Source organism: Lactuca virosa, chromosome 3 (assembly GCF_052849685.1).
Source record: "Lactuca virosa cultivar CGN04683 chromosome 3, Lactuca_virosa_CGN04683_v6, whole genome shotgun sequence".
Taxonomy (NCBI): Eukaryota; Viridiplantae; Streptophyta; class Magnoliopsida; order Asterales; family Asteraceae; genus Lactuca; species Lactuca virosa.
Genome location: NC_136428.1, coordinates 132,091,645 through 132,110,130, shown reverse-complemented (window position 1 = coordinate 132,110,130; position 18,486 = coordinate 132,091,645).

The window sequence follows — 18,486 nt, the reverse complement described above, 5'->3', positions numbered from 1 at the left end:
TGCCTTAAGACAAAATGTCTAACTTACAGATCTGATTCTAAGGGACGCCTTAAGTCATAAAGTTCTTGCATTTATGACTTTTCATGGCTTAGTGGTGTCCAAACCAAAGCCCCTAAATTCATAACTTCACTAAAAAGGCCACTAACTCATGCATGGAAGAATTATATGTAACACCCGCAGATTCGGGCTAGTCAATTTAAAGACAATAAACGTCAAAAATGACTTTTGATAGAATATTATTTAAAATAAATAATCTTAACCAAGTTATAGTATATATCACAAGGGTTTCGTGCATATAAAGAACGCTGAAATCCGAGTTATAACGAAGAAGTTATGATCTGTCGAAGTTTTACGGCAAAACCGGTACAATGCTGTGTGACGTAAAAAGTGAGTTTGCGATAAAATACTTTTTAGCCTTAGGGATCTAAACAAAAGTCGTAGTATACGTTAAACCGAGAACGTGCATAAAAAGAATGCCCAAATTTGGCTTCGTATGAGGAAGTTATGATTTTTCTAAGATTTGACATAACAATGCACAACCCGGAATTCGAATTGTAGATCGATCGATTTTTGGCCAACACAACTTAAATGAGAAATGAAGATATCATTAATAGGAGCTCAACGATAAAAAGACAGACGAAAACGGAGTCCCTATGTAGAAGTTATGAATTTTACACCGTCATTTAACAGTGTAATCTTCTCATACTGTTAAATTTAAAATCGGTCAAGAATTAGCCAATGGTGTCAAAAGGAAAGCTGTGGATCTTATCATTATCTACGAGTGGATATAAAGAACGTCAAAAACAAAGCTCGTATGAAAAAGTTATGAATTTTTAAAGATTGACTGTTTTACCTGCGTCCAACGCCACGTGTCAGCACAAGGCTTCGCCTTGGTGCCTACGCAAAGCTCACGACGTGAGAAGCCCCAGGCAGCCTATAAATAGAGGCATAGATCACCCCTAAACTCACACCTTTCAACCTCTTTCTCGCCCATTACCCCAATCTCTCCCTCCCAATCCCTAGAACCTTCTAAGTGCTAGAGGCGAGTCCCGGAGCGCCAGAAGGCTCCGAGAAGAAGAGCTTTCAGCTCAGAATTTCCGCCCCCGCAGAGCCTGGTTCCTAGCCAAACCCCCCGGTAAGTGAGTTATGCTTACCCTACCTTAAGTATAACTTATGTTTAAGTTCATTATCGTTATTATGAACTTATAAACAAGATTTATCAGTAATTCCAAGTCATTATACTGATTAATCTACTTATGGGGATGATGTTTAAGCTGTGATTTAGTGAGGTGTTTAAAGTGGGATTTCCAAACAGTATACTTCGTATACCAAACGGACTCTACCTCCGATATGATCCTACATGGTTGTTCCTTACTTGATAGATCATGAAAGTAGACTTTGAGTTAATGATGAATCTAGACTAATAATTAGTCGCAATAAAGATTAGACTAAAACTTAGCGATAATAATGCTAGATTTCGTCGAAGGTAAATAGAGTCGTTAGAAGCGAAGCGCTGCCCGAGTTTGGAATTATTACTTTAACAAGTGAGTGCATAGTCCTTTTCATGAACGTGATTTTAATACAAGTATTGAATAATGTATTAAATGTTTGTTGGTGTGTGAAATATTTCATATTGCCTAAAATACGTGTTAAGAGCATATCTGATAATATACGATAATTTAGGATACAAAGTAAACCTAAATTAATTAAGAGGAATATTGGGTAGTATCTCTTTATGAGAACGAGTGAGATATACACAGAGAGTCGAACTTTAAATTTGTCATTGATCCGAGAGCATGGATTAGACATAATCAATTGTCCCTAGTCCGAGAGTATGGAATGGGCATAGTTATTGATCCAGGAGTATGGACCAGACATACCCGATCCGGAAGTGTGGATTAGGTAAGGAGGTTAATTTCAGATCTGGGAGTACGGATCAGGTAAAAAGTTTAATTTTAGATCTGGGAGTATGGATCATGTAAAAAGATTAATTTTAGATCCGGGAGTATGGATCAGGTAAAGAGGTTAATTTTAGATCCGGGCGTATGGATTAGGTAAAGAGGTTAATTTCAGATCCAGGAGTATGGATTACGAAATACGGTAATTTTTAGATCCGAGAGTATAGATAGTGTCGTTGTGAGGATCGTCGGGGTGGGATGAAATTGCTTATACGATGTGAAATTGTATATATTGTGAGTTCTAAATTATATATATATATATATATATATATGTATATATATATATATATATATATATATATATATATATATATATATATATATATATATATATATATATATATATATATGGTATAACATTGTGGGATTGAAATCCCTATGTACTCACCAGGTTTCCCAACCTGACCCACTCAGTTTATTTGTATCATAGGTGTCGATATGAAGCTACATTACACCGAGAGATTAAAGGAGATGTAAATCACTAGTGTAAATGAATGTAAGGTCTGTTTATGCTTATGTTTGTGTATTGACGATGCCATCCCAAAGTTTTTATATAAACAAAATACATTTCTTCGGAAATGCTTTGATAATATATTTATCATGTTTTTCTGGGAACAAATTCTGCAATATTATTCTTTAAAATGAATACTCTGATTTTCGAATAAGCATAAATAAAATTTTTAAAATGACCGTGAATTTGGGGATGTCACATTATACCCGTCAAGATCCAATTTTTATGAGGTAACGACCTCAAAAATGACTACAAATGAGGCTCAAAGGTTCTGGAGTAACTTCTACTCACAAGATCCAAACAATGGGACCAAAACATGTCAAATCATAACCCAAAACTAGATCTACATAAACGAATACGGTTGTCTGGATTTGAAGCGATTGTTTAAGGAGATTTATCTACGATGTCCTAACATAATCTGTTTTCCGGGAAAATGCCTCTAAAAGGCTTAAGCTATATCCTTAAATCACAAATGAATCAAGACTATAATGGTAAGTCGACCTATTTCAGGTGTTCCAATAGCTTGGAATTTAACTAAAGCTATTATTACGGGTTTTCCAATTCGAACTGTGGAACATGTGTTCTAATATTGGTGAGACACTCATCATTAGGCTTGCTTATTGATTTAAAGAATAACTAAACTAAACATGTAGTCTATCATGATACCTAAAGTTACACTAAGGTATTACCATATGCTTAATGGGCATAGACCTTTTTGAATGGTCTCTTCTTATGGGTCTCCAATCATACTTATGAAAATACTCTATCCTTGACGTTTATCCTACTGCTATAATCCTTTAGCTTGGGTTAACTAAATCCTTTACTTTGGTTGGAATCAAGTTCCTAATTCTGTTATATTCATCGAGTACCGGACGCTCTCTATGGCAACTATATTACCTACTAAATATCTAACTAATCCTCTACTGCGAGGATAAATCCTATATCTTCGAAGGGATGAACCTATATGGTTCTCCAGGTTATCTGAGTCGTACATGGGAGTTTGGCAAATTCCAAAATCCTATTAGACGCTTGGGAGGAAAGACCTATCTTTCCTCGAGAAGCAAGAGACTCATAGCCTATGGCTAATCTATTAGACGACTTTAATCTTCTGTTACCCTAAGACGAAACTAACTATTTATGCCTACTCGAGCTGCTACTATCCTGGACCTTGACATCATCATTGAAAGTCGAACAACTTTGTCCACTTTCTCCTTGAGGATCGGTTCTCCCCGACTTGGGTTCGACCCATCCTCTGCCACTGGTTGTAACTAGCCGAAGTCTAGGCTTTTCTTGCCTACTCGAATTGTAGCTCCTTTTGACTTTCAAGAAACTCATGTCTGTCATACCCAATGACCTTCGACATTCCCTTTAAAGTATTACTAGTTGTGCCTAAGTGATTTTCTCATATATCATGATCGAAACAGGATAAGGTCGTGACAAGCACAAAGTCAAACTAACGATATAAGGGGTTCTACTAACGTAGTCGAACTACTAATAACAATGACGATTCCTGAATCTAATACCCTCCTATTGCTCTCTCGAACAATCGACTTGCCGCCTTCCTACTAACACTCTTGTAATGGTTATCCTAACCATTTCTGGAATGTCCTAATGGAAATGCATGAAATATATTCGCATGAGTCCTATTTATATTCACTATAACGAACGCTGCTTCCCTAGTCTCTTTGAGCGAGAATCTATAGTTCTGAACCTATTCACTGATGGATGTGTCTGAAATTGTACATGTTCTTTCATCCTCCTATGGACCTTCTGTCCTAGCCTTTGATCCATACGATCAAACTCCTAATGGACACGCATGTTCCTTCCTAACTTATCCTATGATACGGTATCTACCTTAGCTGAATTTATAGGTTTGGCGGTCCTAACTTGGTGACTTTCATTATGGAAAAGTCCATAGCGTACTGACCCATTTTTTCCTACGAGACGGACACTAATGAGGAAGAAGTTCCTCATATTTCTCCTTTCTTGTACCCGATCCTTTCTCCTTGATCATGGGAGATTGACTTGTAACCGCATCACAACAGGTAGCAACTCTAATCAGCCTTGACGAAGGCTTCGATACTTCCTTTTTTCACCTTGATCATCTCCTTCCTAACTTACTTATGCAGATCTTACTCATTCGGACGCAAGCCTATATGGCCACTCAGTCCCAAACTTAGAGTCACTCTTCTTGACATTACCATATGGCAGGTAATGAAGGAAATAACACAAGATGTCTTATAGTGTTAGCCACACTGTTTATCTAACTACCAGTGCCTTATCAACTTTGTGACTCTTCCTGATCCAAGTACGAGTCTTGTGCTTCGGGTAGTATAAGCCTCTACTACCTTTCACACCTACTCATACTTGTCCCAAAAATTATCCCTTATTATCCAAGTCACTACACATGAAGACCACTAAAGAAATATGTATGTGTCCCTATGAGAACATACAAAATATTTTCCTAGACTCTACTAGGACTTTTTGTCTCTACCGATGCCCTAACTTACGAATATATGTCCTATCGAGCATATATTATATTCCCTAGACCCTCCTTCTAGGAATACTTCTACTCTACCCTACTACTTGATGAGGAAGAACTTCTACTAATACTAACTAATAATCTGATGAATACGATTTCATGCCTCTAGAATCAAAAAGTCTATTGACCGAATGATCCGACACTACAACGGTTGGACTCAGACAAGAGCTGCACAATAGTGCCAAATCAGGCAATGTAAAACTATTTAATTAGGGGAGCATGAAACCTAATGTATGTAGCATTCCGGATTTCAGGTACTTTTAGAATCCTTCCCTGGTATTTTAATAAGTCAATTTTGGCCCCTGATATTGGTTTGGATTTAGCCCTTAGACCAAAAGGCAAATTGGTAATTTTGGTCGGAGGAGGGAGTACGCTAGGCGTAGATATGAGTACGCTAGGCATACTACACCGCGCCCTAGTATGCAGGGCGTACACATATGTACGCAGGGCGTACGAACGTCCGAGTGCAAACCTAACTTTTAGGGTTTGTTGGGTATTTAAACCCCATTATGGACCCTTTGCCCCATCCTTTCAGCCTCCTAGTCCTGAGAATGTTTTTAGCAAACTCTAGCTTCTCTTTGGTGTATGTGTATGAGCTAAGAGTGTGTTTCTTGTGAAGAAGAAGAAGAAGTTGCCTCAAGGTGTTTGGAGAGTGAAGCAAACTTGTAGATCTGGGATCATCTTGTCACTTAGAAGCTCCATAAGGTAAAAAGCTTCTACCTTTGTGCTTTTATTGTATAGATCTCATATTTATAGCTTTTTGGTACTCTTCTTGTCCCAAAGTTCCCAATATTATGCATGCCATGTTTTGGACATTTTAAGTTGTCCTTTCAGACCCTAGGAATGGTGCTAAGTGATAAAAATAGAGTCCCAATGGCTAGAAGTGTCCCATGCAATTGGTAGAAATGTCTTAATGGGTTAAGATCTTCTATTAAGAACTTTTGGACATTTAAAGTCATAAAGTTGGAAACTTTATGACTCTAAGGTGCATTTGGACCATGGATCTGAAATTTGGGCTTAAGTGCTTAAGCCATTAACCACTTATTAGAGTTTTGGTCTCTACGAGGGTATGCCCCGCTTAGGAGGGAGTACGCCTCGCGTACGCGGTCAACGCCCCCGTTTCCAGTGAATGCGAGGCACGTGTATGCCCCGCGTAGCTTCGGGGTACGCCCAACGTATGCCTGCAATTGGGCTTTTGCGATTTGGGCTTCGAGAGTGGGCCATCTTTGGGGCCAGTTGGCTTGGACTCTTATTGGACTTGCTGAGTAGAAGTGTTTTGGGCCAATTTTGGAAATGGATCTTAGGATGAGGCCCAATTACAGAGTTGGGCCCAATTTGGAAAATTGGGCCAATTATGGGCCTTGTATATTTGGGCCTTTGGATCAAGGAACTGGAGTTGGGCCTTGGCCCAACTTAAGGAAAGGGTAGAATGGACTATTACTCTATGTTTGAACCCTTAGCCAAGATTGGTATTCAAAATATTGATTAAGTATTCATTCATTGTGATAGTTCGGGACTTTCGGTGAGTCAGCAGTCGGAGGTTTCAGTTCAGTTCGGCATTGTGAGGTGATTTTTCCTCACTATACTAAGGGGTCTAAGGCACTAAGGTCGGCCCGTTAGATTGATATCCTAGTAGTTATTGATATGCTAAGTATGAGTTAGATATGCATGCTAGTTTGAGATGCTAAATGGTAGATCTGTAGGACTACCTGTGATACTTCTTGATTATCTGTATGTGTAATTATCTGTTATTACATGTCAACATGTTGTGTGGGTTGGGTTGAGGTTGTATTGCTCTGTGCTGTAGCCAACAAACCCTGGAGTATGCCAGATATGCGCTGAGGGCCAGGGAGGGCATGCCAGACTCTTACTGAGGACTCATGAGCATTCGAGATGCGAGCTGAGGGCCAGGGAGGGCATGCCAGACTCGTACCGAGGGCTAACCATTGGTATCCCAGTCCAAGGACTGAAGGAGCAAGCCAGACATAAGTTGTGGGCCCGAGGGCAAGCCAGACTTATGATGTGGGCTCGGGAGCAAGCCAGATATGAGCTGTGGGCCTGTAAGGCAAGCCAGACTCATATTGTGTGCTTAGGGGTAATCCAATCTGTAAAAGTTGTGGACTATAACACTCTAAATTTTCAACCAAAATTTTCATTTTTAAAATCACATAAAACCCATTATCACATTTCTCAAAAACCACAAATGTATAAATTTTCAAAACACAAGTCAACAATTGTTTGATAATATCCCAGAATCCTCAAAAACATAAACTCCAACTCGTGTGTACAATCAAGCCGGCACCTTCCCGCGATCCTGAGAAGTACCTGAAACACATATCACACAACACTGTAGGCACGAAGCTTAGTGAGTTCCCCAAAATACCACATACTCAAATAATAAGCTTCTCATGGCTATAGCTCGGCATGGACCCTCCGGTCATGCGTCTCGGTGAGGACCCTCCGGTCTCACGGCTCGGTGTGGACCCTCCAGTCATATGTCTCAGTGAAGACCCTCCGGTCTCACAGCTCGGGTCGAACCCTCCACTCCTATATCTCAGTGAAGACCCTCCGGTCTCACAACTCGGTTTGGACCCTTCGGTCCTAACTCAGTAAGGCACAAAATAATATGGCATATATCACAAAGACAAAATGCATAATATCACATAACTCAATATAAGCACATAAGACCATCCGGTCAATAACTCAGATAAGACCCTCTGGTCAATAACTCATATAAGACCCTCCGGTCACACAGAATTACCACTCAGGTAAGTATAGTGAGAAGACTCACCTCGTAAGCAAAGCAAGTAGATCTCGCACTCAACGATCGGTCTCGACTCTGCTTACATATCATAATCACCTCTAATTAACACTTTGTAATAACCACTCTAAAGATATTAAGTCAACCCCTTTACTAACTCTTGAAAAGGGTGAAAAGACCATTTTACCCCTCCATGGCCTCCAAAATCCCTAATTTGACCAAACCCTAAAGGTCAACGAAAGTCAAAACTCGAGTCAACAGTCCATGTTGACCCAAATCGTCAAGTGCATCTATGCGACTCGTCGAGTTCCTCCTGTTATCATAAAATTGGGAAAACTCCAACTCAAATCGCTGAATTGTCTCATCAACTCGCTAGGTTGTAGTGCGCCCAGACTATCGGGGAAAACCCTAGCCGACTCATCGAGTTGGCTCATACACTCATCGAGTCCCTCTAGTCCAATTCTCATTCAGACGACTCTAATCAGAAATAAAGTCCCAAAATCTAGATCTAGCCTTCCAAGGCTGAAATATCACGTAAAGCTGCAAGCTTTACGTCCATGCATGACACCTAGGGCTCAAAATGCCAAAACAAAGCTCTATAGAAGGTTTCATGTTTGGAACTTGGCCAATTGCTTGATAAAGCTTGGATCTTTATGCTCAAGGGACCTCATACTGCCCAGATCTGAAGTTTCAACTTCATGGCATGCTTAAACGACTCAAAAGTTCAAAAGAATGCTAAGAATGGTCATAACTTCCTAGTGAGGAGATCTAACAACTAGGTGATCAAGGCGGCGACTTTTTACCTCTAGATGGTTGCTACAACAGTGTCGATCTTAGATCCAAGGTCTCCTTCTTGTTCCAAGCTTCTTGCTCCTCAAGCCCCTTCAAAGATTCCACCAAGATACACTCTCTTAGCCTATCTCTCTCTCTCTCTCTCTCTCTCTCTCTCTCTCTCTCTCTCTCTCAGAAATTGCACTAGCTCGTTTAGGGTTTCTCTTAGGGTGTCAAAATGATAAGGGAGGAAGAAATGAAGGATTAAGGTCCTTTAAATAGGGTACAAACCTTGAAAATTAGGGTTTTCACACTCAGCACCAACTCGTCGAGTTGGGGTCCTCCAACTCGTCGAGTAGACTCTAAAAATCACGCGGGCATCTCCATCTCTACTCGGCGAGTTGGGGCCTCCAACTCGTCGAGTTGCCCTAACAAAATGAATATAATATAATGAATATTATACCTGGGAGTCGGGATGCTACATGGACCCATTACCTGTTGTTATTGTATATGTGCAATTTGTTATGTATCGGTATTTTCGGGGAACTCACTAAGCTTCGGGCTTATAGTTGTGGATTTTCTTTCAGGTACTTCGGATGATCGCGGGAAGGCGAATGCTTGATCGTTCACCTCCTCGCATTTTATGTTATGATTTCTAGGATTTCTCTGATGTTAAACTATTTTGAAAACAATTTGTAAAAAATGAATGGTTTTTGGAATGTTTGAAAAGTTTAATTTTTTCATGAATTTTATGAATGTTATAATGTATTTGTCAAATAACTAACTAATATAAGTATTGGTTCTAAGAAGCAAATAAAAAGAAAATCCCTAGGCTATAAGGCATCTAATTTACCAGGCAATTCTAATCTACAATTCCAGAAAAGATCCCTAGCCTACATACTAGCATGCATTTCTAACAGTTCATATCTTAACATATATAACCAATATGGATAGTTTGGGAACCACTTTCCTTTATGAGCTTTGGCTGACTGTATGCACCACATTCTATCCTTTTTGTATTATTCTTTTTATAAAAAGATTTATTAAATACTCAGATCCTTAGTTTGAGTCTGGAATCACACAAGTGTTCATGCAGTTCGCTCAAACCAGGGCTCCGATACCAACTTGTAATGTCCCGATTTTTCAAACCAAAATTTTTCATTTTTATATATTCAAAATATTCATTTACATCAGAGTATTTATTACATTATGCGGAAAATGATTGCGAATGCGCGTATGTACAGTCGAGCCTTTCCCTTCTACCTAGTCAATGAGTTTCATGAAAAACATTTATAACAATTGGGTAAGCGCTAGGCTTAGTGAGTTTCCCCAATATACCATATACCACAATACACATACATCCATACAAATAAAATACATATTTTAAACTTACGACCTACATGCCATTTTGTCTTCAACACGAGTCTACGTATACTTACAACCTACATGCCATTTCGTTAACATGTATCAATGTGTACTTACGGCCTTCATGCCATTTTGTTAAATATGGGCCTATAGGCTCCCGACCTCTTTGTCGTTGCGCCATCATCCCCTAACTAATTCGTAATAACTTATAAGCATATCAACAATCACACATATAGATACTACATATTCGACTCTACAAGCACATAGAAAACTATACTATGGGCTCTACACTGGTATTTACTATATCCTAACATACATGGATATATACTGGAATACATAATATAGTGAGATGAACTCACCTGGACAATTACTTAGACGATTGACAGGAACTGGACGATCTAATTGGTGATCCAATAGATGGGTAACACACCTAACGAGTATTAACCTATAATACTATAACTTATTAATTTCTACGACGATCTAGTAACGTAGGCTAGACCTATCACTAATCACAATGAATACTGATAAATCTCTCAAGTAAGGATCAACCAGGCAGGACAGTTAGGAGGCAGGATCATTTCGTCATATAGCTTTTCTGAAATCCAATAACCAAGCCAACATGACCATTCTAGACACCTCTCCAGTAAGTAGATTAATCAGTATTATAACATAGAATTAATGATAAATCATAATTATAGGTTCATAATAACGATAATGAGTATAATTATAAATTACACGGAGGTAGACTAAGTGTAGCTCACCTACAGAGTACTATTGATGAGAACTGGGATCTAAGCGGACAGAATACTGACTCGGGATCTCCTACTCAAAGGCTACTACTCAGATGAGTACTTAGGGGTGTCACATGAATTCTTCGCAGGCTAGAAACTAAGGAAAAATAGGCTAGTATAGAGAGTTTATCGAGATAGAACGATTGGAGAGGTGTGGGGGAGAGAATGAGGGCTGCTGCCCTTTTATAGGCAATTTTTGGGGTGCGCGGCGTGCAAAAGGGGTGCATATCGCTCATTTTAAGGCTACGTGTCCCCGACCACTTTGTTCCTTGTGTCGACCTCTCCGTGGTCCGCTTTTTCACCTTCTAGAAACGCGTGTCGTGCACCTGGCGTGCTTTCCGCGGGGCGTAAATCGCAGATTTTGTAAATTCCATAACTTCTTCATACGGACTCCGTTTTCAACGTTCTTTTTTTCCACGCGTAGCTCTCAACGAGTACTACAACTTTTCTTTAGACTCCATCAGCTAATTCTGATTTTTTAGCCCTTATTTTTATATGATTTAATGATTTCGCTAAAATGATAACTCTCTCGTACGAACTCCGTTTTTGACATTCTTTTTCTCAAAATTCCTATCTTAAAGAGTACTATGATTTTCCTTTTGGTGACTTTACCCAAAATTCAACCATTCTCTTCGTAGCTTTTTACGTCACACATTCTTTATGCGCGAATGACTTTTATATATTTATAAAAATCATATCTAATTCATACGGAGTTGGATTTCTACGAAATTTATATTTTCGGGATCGGGATGATGTGTAGTTTCTATATATATATATATATATATATATATATATATATATATATATATATATATATATGCTTTGGCGCACTCATTTTTACGATTTACGGACGATTCGGTTTATTGAATTCTATTAGAATGCGAAAATGGGATGTTACAAAGCACCACCTTTACCATTATACCCTTGGACTCCAAAACACAAAACGAAAGCTTGGATCCCACAACCTATATAGTACACACCCAATTGGGTCCAAAATCCCATACCCTTGAAGTCCAGGGCGATCACTTGATCCATTAATGTCCATAATTCCTGAAATAGGAAGCTTCTCGAAACCGGATGTTACACATGGTGGATCTTAACCCCTTCAAACATACTAAAATCAAACGCATCGACCCCCACTACTCTTGGATCTCTTCTCCTTCAAAACATATTGAAATCAAACACAAAACTTCCAAATCCAATATTAATTTGTGCAAAAACTTATTAAATCTGCAAAACTTACCAAATCCATGAGTTGGACATGCTACTAGGTAGGTTTTATGGGTTTTACGATCTGGTGGTGATGAAATATGATGATGGATGGATTTATGATCTTGTTGGATTGTAAATTGGGTTTCACGACTCGTTCTTGATTGTGGTGGTCGGACTTTCAAGTGTCGATGGTAGTAGACAGAGGAGGAAGAGCTAGAAGCGGAAAACTTGTTTAGTCAACATTCCCCTTAAACTCGACTTATATTTTCAAAATAAAAACAATCTCCATTCTTTAACACCTTGTTCCCGAGTTCTACTTAACAAGGGAAAAGAAAGGAAATGGATTAAGGTGAAAAAAAAGTAAAAGAAATTGGTGATCTTGAGTTTCTTTAAAGGAAGAAAGTGAAAAGAAATGGAAGGAAAACTTTCCCTCCTAACTTTCCTTCCAATTTGGAAGTATTTGGAGAGAAAAGAACAAAATATTTAATTTTCCTTTCATTTCTCTCCAACTTGGGAACACAAAATACAATTTCCTTTTTCTTTTCCTTTCTTTCTCTTCTTTTCTCTCCTTACTTTCTTTTCCCTCCTTTTCCTTTCTTTACTAGGAACTAGGCGTAAAAGCATTCCTTCATCAACACTTTTTTCTTTAGGTACCACAAAAAGAATCCATGATATCCCTGAAAACTTGTTTAGTCAACATCACCTTTTTACTGTTCGTAGTAAGTTTCCATCCAACTTTTGAATAAGAGCATCTCTATTTGGAGCTTATTTTATGACTTATTTGTAACATACACGTTTTGAAATCGTGTTTTGTAATGAAAAATATTATGAAATATTATGTGATTTTGAGTATTGAATTCTAACTGATAGTTTTTACTAGAAATAAAGTAAAACTATGTTTAGAATCACTCGAAAAAATATTGGAAGTTTTATGAGATTTCAATCTAATGTCAAATATTGAAATTTAATGAAAATATAAAATTTGAAATAAGTAAAATTTTATTATTGAAAGTTGTAGAGAATTCCATTAGAAACATTTAGGCGAAAACCTCATCGAAATCCGAGTTATAACAAAGAAGTTATGATTAATCGAAGTTTCGCGACAGAACGGGCACGACGCCATATAGCGTAAAAAGTGAGTTTTCGATAAACTACGTGTTAGCCTTAATAATATAAATTATAGTCGTAGTATTCATTAAACCGAGAACTTTCATAAAAAGAACGTCCAAATCTGACTTCGTATAAGGAAGTTATGATTTTTCTAAAGATTCGGTATAACAGTAGACAGCTAAAAACTCGAAATAAAGATCGAGCGTTATTTAGCCGACACAACCTAAATAAGAATCGAAGGTCTCGTCAATAGTAGTACAACGGTAAAAAGACAGATGAAAACGGACGTCAGATGAAGAAGTTATGAAATTTTAACGGACTTTTCCTGTCTTGGCCCGTTAAAAATATAATATTAATATAATATTAAAAATAAAGTCAAAATTAGCAGACAGAGTATAAATGAAATATGTAGAGCATAATCTCATCTACGCGTGGATATAAAGAACGTAAAAAACGGAGCTCGTATGCGAAAGATATGGATTTTTGAAGTTCGGAGCACAAACTTCGAGAATTTGACTGCATTCACGACGCGAACACAGTGTTCACGACGTGAACTCAGTGAACGACGCGTTTCGAGCCTAGAAGACACATGGCAAGCCTAGGGGATGACCAGGATCAAAGTCACGACGTGAACATACATGGTTCACGACGTGAGAGTCGATTTTTCAGCCTATAAATAGAAATCGAGCCCTCTGGGTTTACGTTACAAATTCTCACTCTAATTCACTCTCTAGCCTCTCTCAAGCCCCTCTAACACCCTCCGAAGTCCCGGTATCATCCCCGACACCCGAAAAAAGTCCCGACGCTCTGAAGTTTCCGAGAAAATTATATTTTCGAGTCGAAACTCTGCCCGCGCAAGGTTTGGTTTTCGATAAAAATCCCCGGTTTCATCACAGAAAGTTATATTTAGAGCCGAAGTGCTGCCCAAAATTATCACTTAATCCCCGGTTATTTCACGGTGAGTTTCAATATAGGGACAATTGGATGTTATGTGTTATATGTTCAATGCGCTTTCCCATGTTATTATGATAATAAGTTATTCCTTTGACCATGAAGTGTATGACATAAGCATCACTTGGGTATTGGTATGTAGCCTTTGGCCATGAAGTGTATGACATATGCATCACTTTGGCATTAGCAGAATACAAAGACATGGCTGAAAGCCTGTGTATTCTAGCAAAATGATATTCTAAAATTATACTCTCTGCGCCACTTTGGCTGAAGTCTTATTGATGTATATCAAGTATTGAAATTGTTATGTCTCATTGATTACAAATCTTTGAATCTGATTATTCGTTGATATTGAAAGCCTGTCATATGATACTCATTTTTCCTTTCTTGTTCCTTGTCCCTCTTTGTTTCTGTCATATTGATATGTATATGGCATAATGTTATATTGTAACTGTTATTGAACTCACTAAGTGTCACCCGCTTATCCCTCTCAATGTTTAAACTATTGCAGGTGATAAGCATCCAATATAGTTTTGTACTTGTAGAAGATGTAGAATAGATAATATTATAACTTTTGTATTGTATTCCTGGGAATGTATGTAATATATATAAAACTTTGTAAAAATCTTAATAGTCGGTTTGTATCCGGTCTATGTAAATAAATATCAATGTAAAATATTGTTTTATGAATATGCATGTAGCATGTTTTGGAGTAACAATATTGTGAAGTATGAAAGTTTGGGTCTTTCAGAAATACAAAAGTTTAGAAAGTTCAGGTTCTTTCAATCATGGTATCAGAGCAATAGTTTAAGTGAACTAAATATCACGGATTGGTATTTAGACTTAAACCGTTGGAAGTTCAATATATGAACGGATTTGTTAGGAATATATGGATACAAACCATAGGAAAGATTTAAGTAAAGTATTAGGTATTAATATTCTAAAGTACTATGTTGCTCCAAATTTTCAGAAGAATGGCTGAACAGGAAGGTAGCCATACACCAGAAGTGGGTGGAGATCCTAAACCTGGTGAAGTAAATACTCCAGTATCCCCTCGAGAGGAGCGACTCTTGGGTAAACTTACTGGTATTATTCGGCAGACTCTCGAAGAACACAAGAAGGATAACGATAAAGGCAAAGAGAAAGCCACTGGAGAATTTTCAAAAGGAGAGGTGAAACGTCCCTCGTTCACAGATTTCAAGAGTAGTGGTGCTACAGAGTTTTCAGGTGCCATTAATCCTATTGTTGTTCTTACCTGGATACAGAATACGGAAAAAGTATTCCGTATCTCTCATGTGATAAATGAAGACAAAGTTAATTATGCCTCCGCAATGTTCACCGGAGAAGCCCTGGTCTGGTGGGAAGCAACATTTGAAGCTCTTAAAGAGTATGATCAGGAGAATTTGTCTTGGGGAATGTTCAAAACTCACTTACTAGAAAATTATTGTCCTATAGATATGAGAAGAAGATTGTAAAAGGAGTTCCTTGAACTTAAACAAGGAGGAATGACCGTGAATGAATATGAAACACAATTCAATCAAAAAGCACGGTTTGCTACAAAGTATATTCCAACTGAAGATGATAAAATTCAGTTATTCATGGAAGGATTACGATATGAAATCCACGATTTCGTGAGTAATCAGGACGTTCTATCATTTGATAAAGTTGTTGAGTATGCCCGAAAGCGCGAGCATGACTTGGAGATACGTGGTGCCACTCTTTCTGTCTCAAAGCATCCACGTATGGATCAAACTGTTCCTGTTTCCTTTATTCCACCAGCTCAACCTGTTCGAACTGAACCTAGCAAGCAAGTGCAATCTCATAATGCCTCTCGTGGCCGCGGTAGGTCACAATCTTTTTCTCTTCAATCGCCATTATGTCGAAATTGTGGAAAGAATCATCCGGGCGAATGCAGACTATAAAAAGGATCAATGGTCCATTTTGGATGTGGAGAAATAGGCCACAAGAAGCCCGTTTGTCCAATGAAGGATGTTACATGTTTTTCTTGTGGTATTACTGGCCACAGAAAGCGCTTCTGTCCTACTCTTACTAGTCAGGTGACAGAGAGTCAAGCTTCTGTTCAACAATCAAAGAGTACTCCAACTAAAAAGGAGGAGGTGCCAAAAGCTAAGGGCCGTGCATTCCAGATTACCACAGAGGAGGCACGTGAGGACTCGAATGTTGTGACGGGTACATTTCTTGTCAACTCTAGACGTGCTCACATCTTATTTGATTCTGGTGCCTCAGATTCTTTTGTGTCTCATGAATTTGCGCATTCTTTTCAAATTGCTTGCTATACACTTGCGTAACCATTTCACGTAGATACTGCGGGAAGTATATCATTACTTGTTGATAAAATCTATAGGAATTGTGTCACAGAAATTGAAGGCTATAATTTTCTTGCTAACCTGATTCCTATCTCCTTGCCCAACTTTGATATTATTCTCGGCATGGATTGGTTGTCAAAGAACCATGCAGAACTCTTGTGCTATGAAAAGATAGTAGGCATTCCCATTGAAGGGGAGAACCCTATTTATGTCTACGGTGAACAAAGAAATTTACAAATAATCTCTTTCTTAAAAGTTCGTAAATTCATAGCGAAGGGATGTTCTATCTATCTAGCTTACACCGTCGATATCTCAAAAGAGGAAAAGAAAACGGTAGATGATGTTCCCGTTGTTAACGAATATCCTAATGTTTTCCTCGAAGATTTGCCTGGACTTCCTCCAGAAAGGCAAGTAGCATTTCGAATTGACCTTGTGCCTGGTGCTGCTCCGATTGCGAAGACTCCTTATCGTCATGCACCAGCTGAAATGAAAGAAATGATGATCCAACTGCAAGAATTACTTGACAAAGGCTTCATTTGATAGAGTACCTCTCCTTGGGGTGCTCCAGTATTGTTTGTCAAGAAGAAGGATAGATCGATGTGAATGTGTATTGATTACCGTGAGCTAAATAAGGTGACTATCAAGAACAAGTATCCATTACCTCGCATAGACGATTTATTTGATCAACTTCAGGGTGTTAGCTATTTCTCGAAGATTGATTTGAGATCTGGCTATCATCAGTTGAATGTACACGAGCAGGATGTACCGAAGACTGCCTTTCGTACTCGATATGGGCATTATGAATTCCTTGTCATGCCATTCGGTTTGACAAATGCCCCTGCCGTATTCATGGATATGATGAATCGGGTATGCCGTCCAATGCTCGTTAAATCTGTCATCATATTCATTGATGATATTCTAATATATTCCAAGTCTGAAGCTGATCATGCCATTCATATTCGTGCAGTATTAGAACTTCTTCGAAAGGAGAAACTATATGCTAAATTCTCGAAATGTGAATTTTGGCTTCGTCAAGTTCAATTTCTCGGCCATGTGATTTTTGGTAACGGTGTATCCGTAGATCCTACCAAAATCGAAGCCATTCAAAATTGGGAAGCGCCCCGTAATGCTTCTGAAATTCGTAGTTTCTTGGGTCTCGCAAGTTATTACCGGAGATTCATTAAAGACTTTTCTCGTATAGCTGTACCTCTCACAAGTCTTACATGTAAAGAAGAAAAGTTCGAATGGGGTGAAGCCCAAGAAAAAGCTTCTCGACTCTAAAAGATATTTTGACTCATGCTCTAATCTTATCACTTCCAGAAGGTGATAATGATTTCTCCGTGTATAACGATGCTTCTAGGTTGGGACTCGGTTGCGTGTTGATGCAGTGTGGTAAAGTAATAGCCTATGCCTCAAGACAACTGAAAGAGTATGAAAAGAATTATCCCACCCATGACCTCGAACTCGCTGCAGTGGTATTTGCCCTAAAACTTTGGAGGCATTATCTTTTTGGTACTAAAAGCCAATTGTTTACCGACCACAAAAGTCTCAAGTATATATTCAGTTAGCAAACTCTGAATATGAGACAACAACGAGCTATGGAGCTGATCAAAGACTATGACTGTGAAATCCTATACCATCCTGGAAAAGCCAATGTAGTTGCTGATGCACTCAGCAGAAAGGTTTATCATAATAGTGTGTGCTATACTATTACTCACACTACAGTGAAGTTCACTATTCTTGATGAACTAGAGAAATGGCAAGAAGAGGCTTTAAAGCCATAAAATGTGAAGAAAGAAGGGATGGCACATTATGCTGATATTTTACTGGATGATCCACGTGGAATGAAAGTATTTAAGAATCGGCTATGGATTCCAAAGATTGGCGGATTAAGACATAAGATTTTAGATGAAGCCCATAAGTCTAAGCTGTCAATACATCCTGGTACAAGTAAAATGTACTATTATGTAAGAGCTAATTATTGGTGGCCTGGATTAAAAAGAGACATTAGAAGATATGTGGAAGAATGTTTGATATGCTTACAAGTCAAAACAGAGCACCAAAAGCCTTACGGAACTCCAGAAAGTCTTAGTGTTCCCGTGTGGAAATGGGAAGAACTGTCTATGGATTTTATTACCAAATTGCCAAAGACCGCTAAACAACACGATATCATTTGGGTAATTGTCG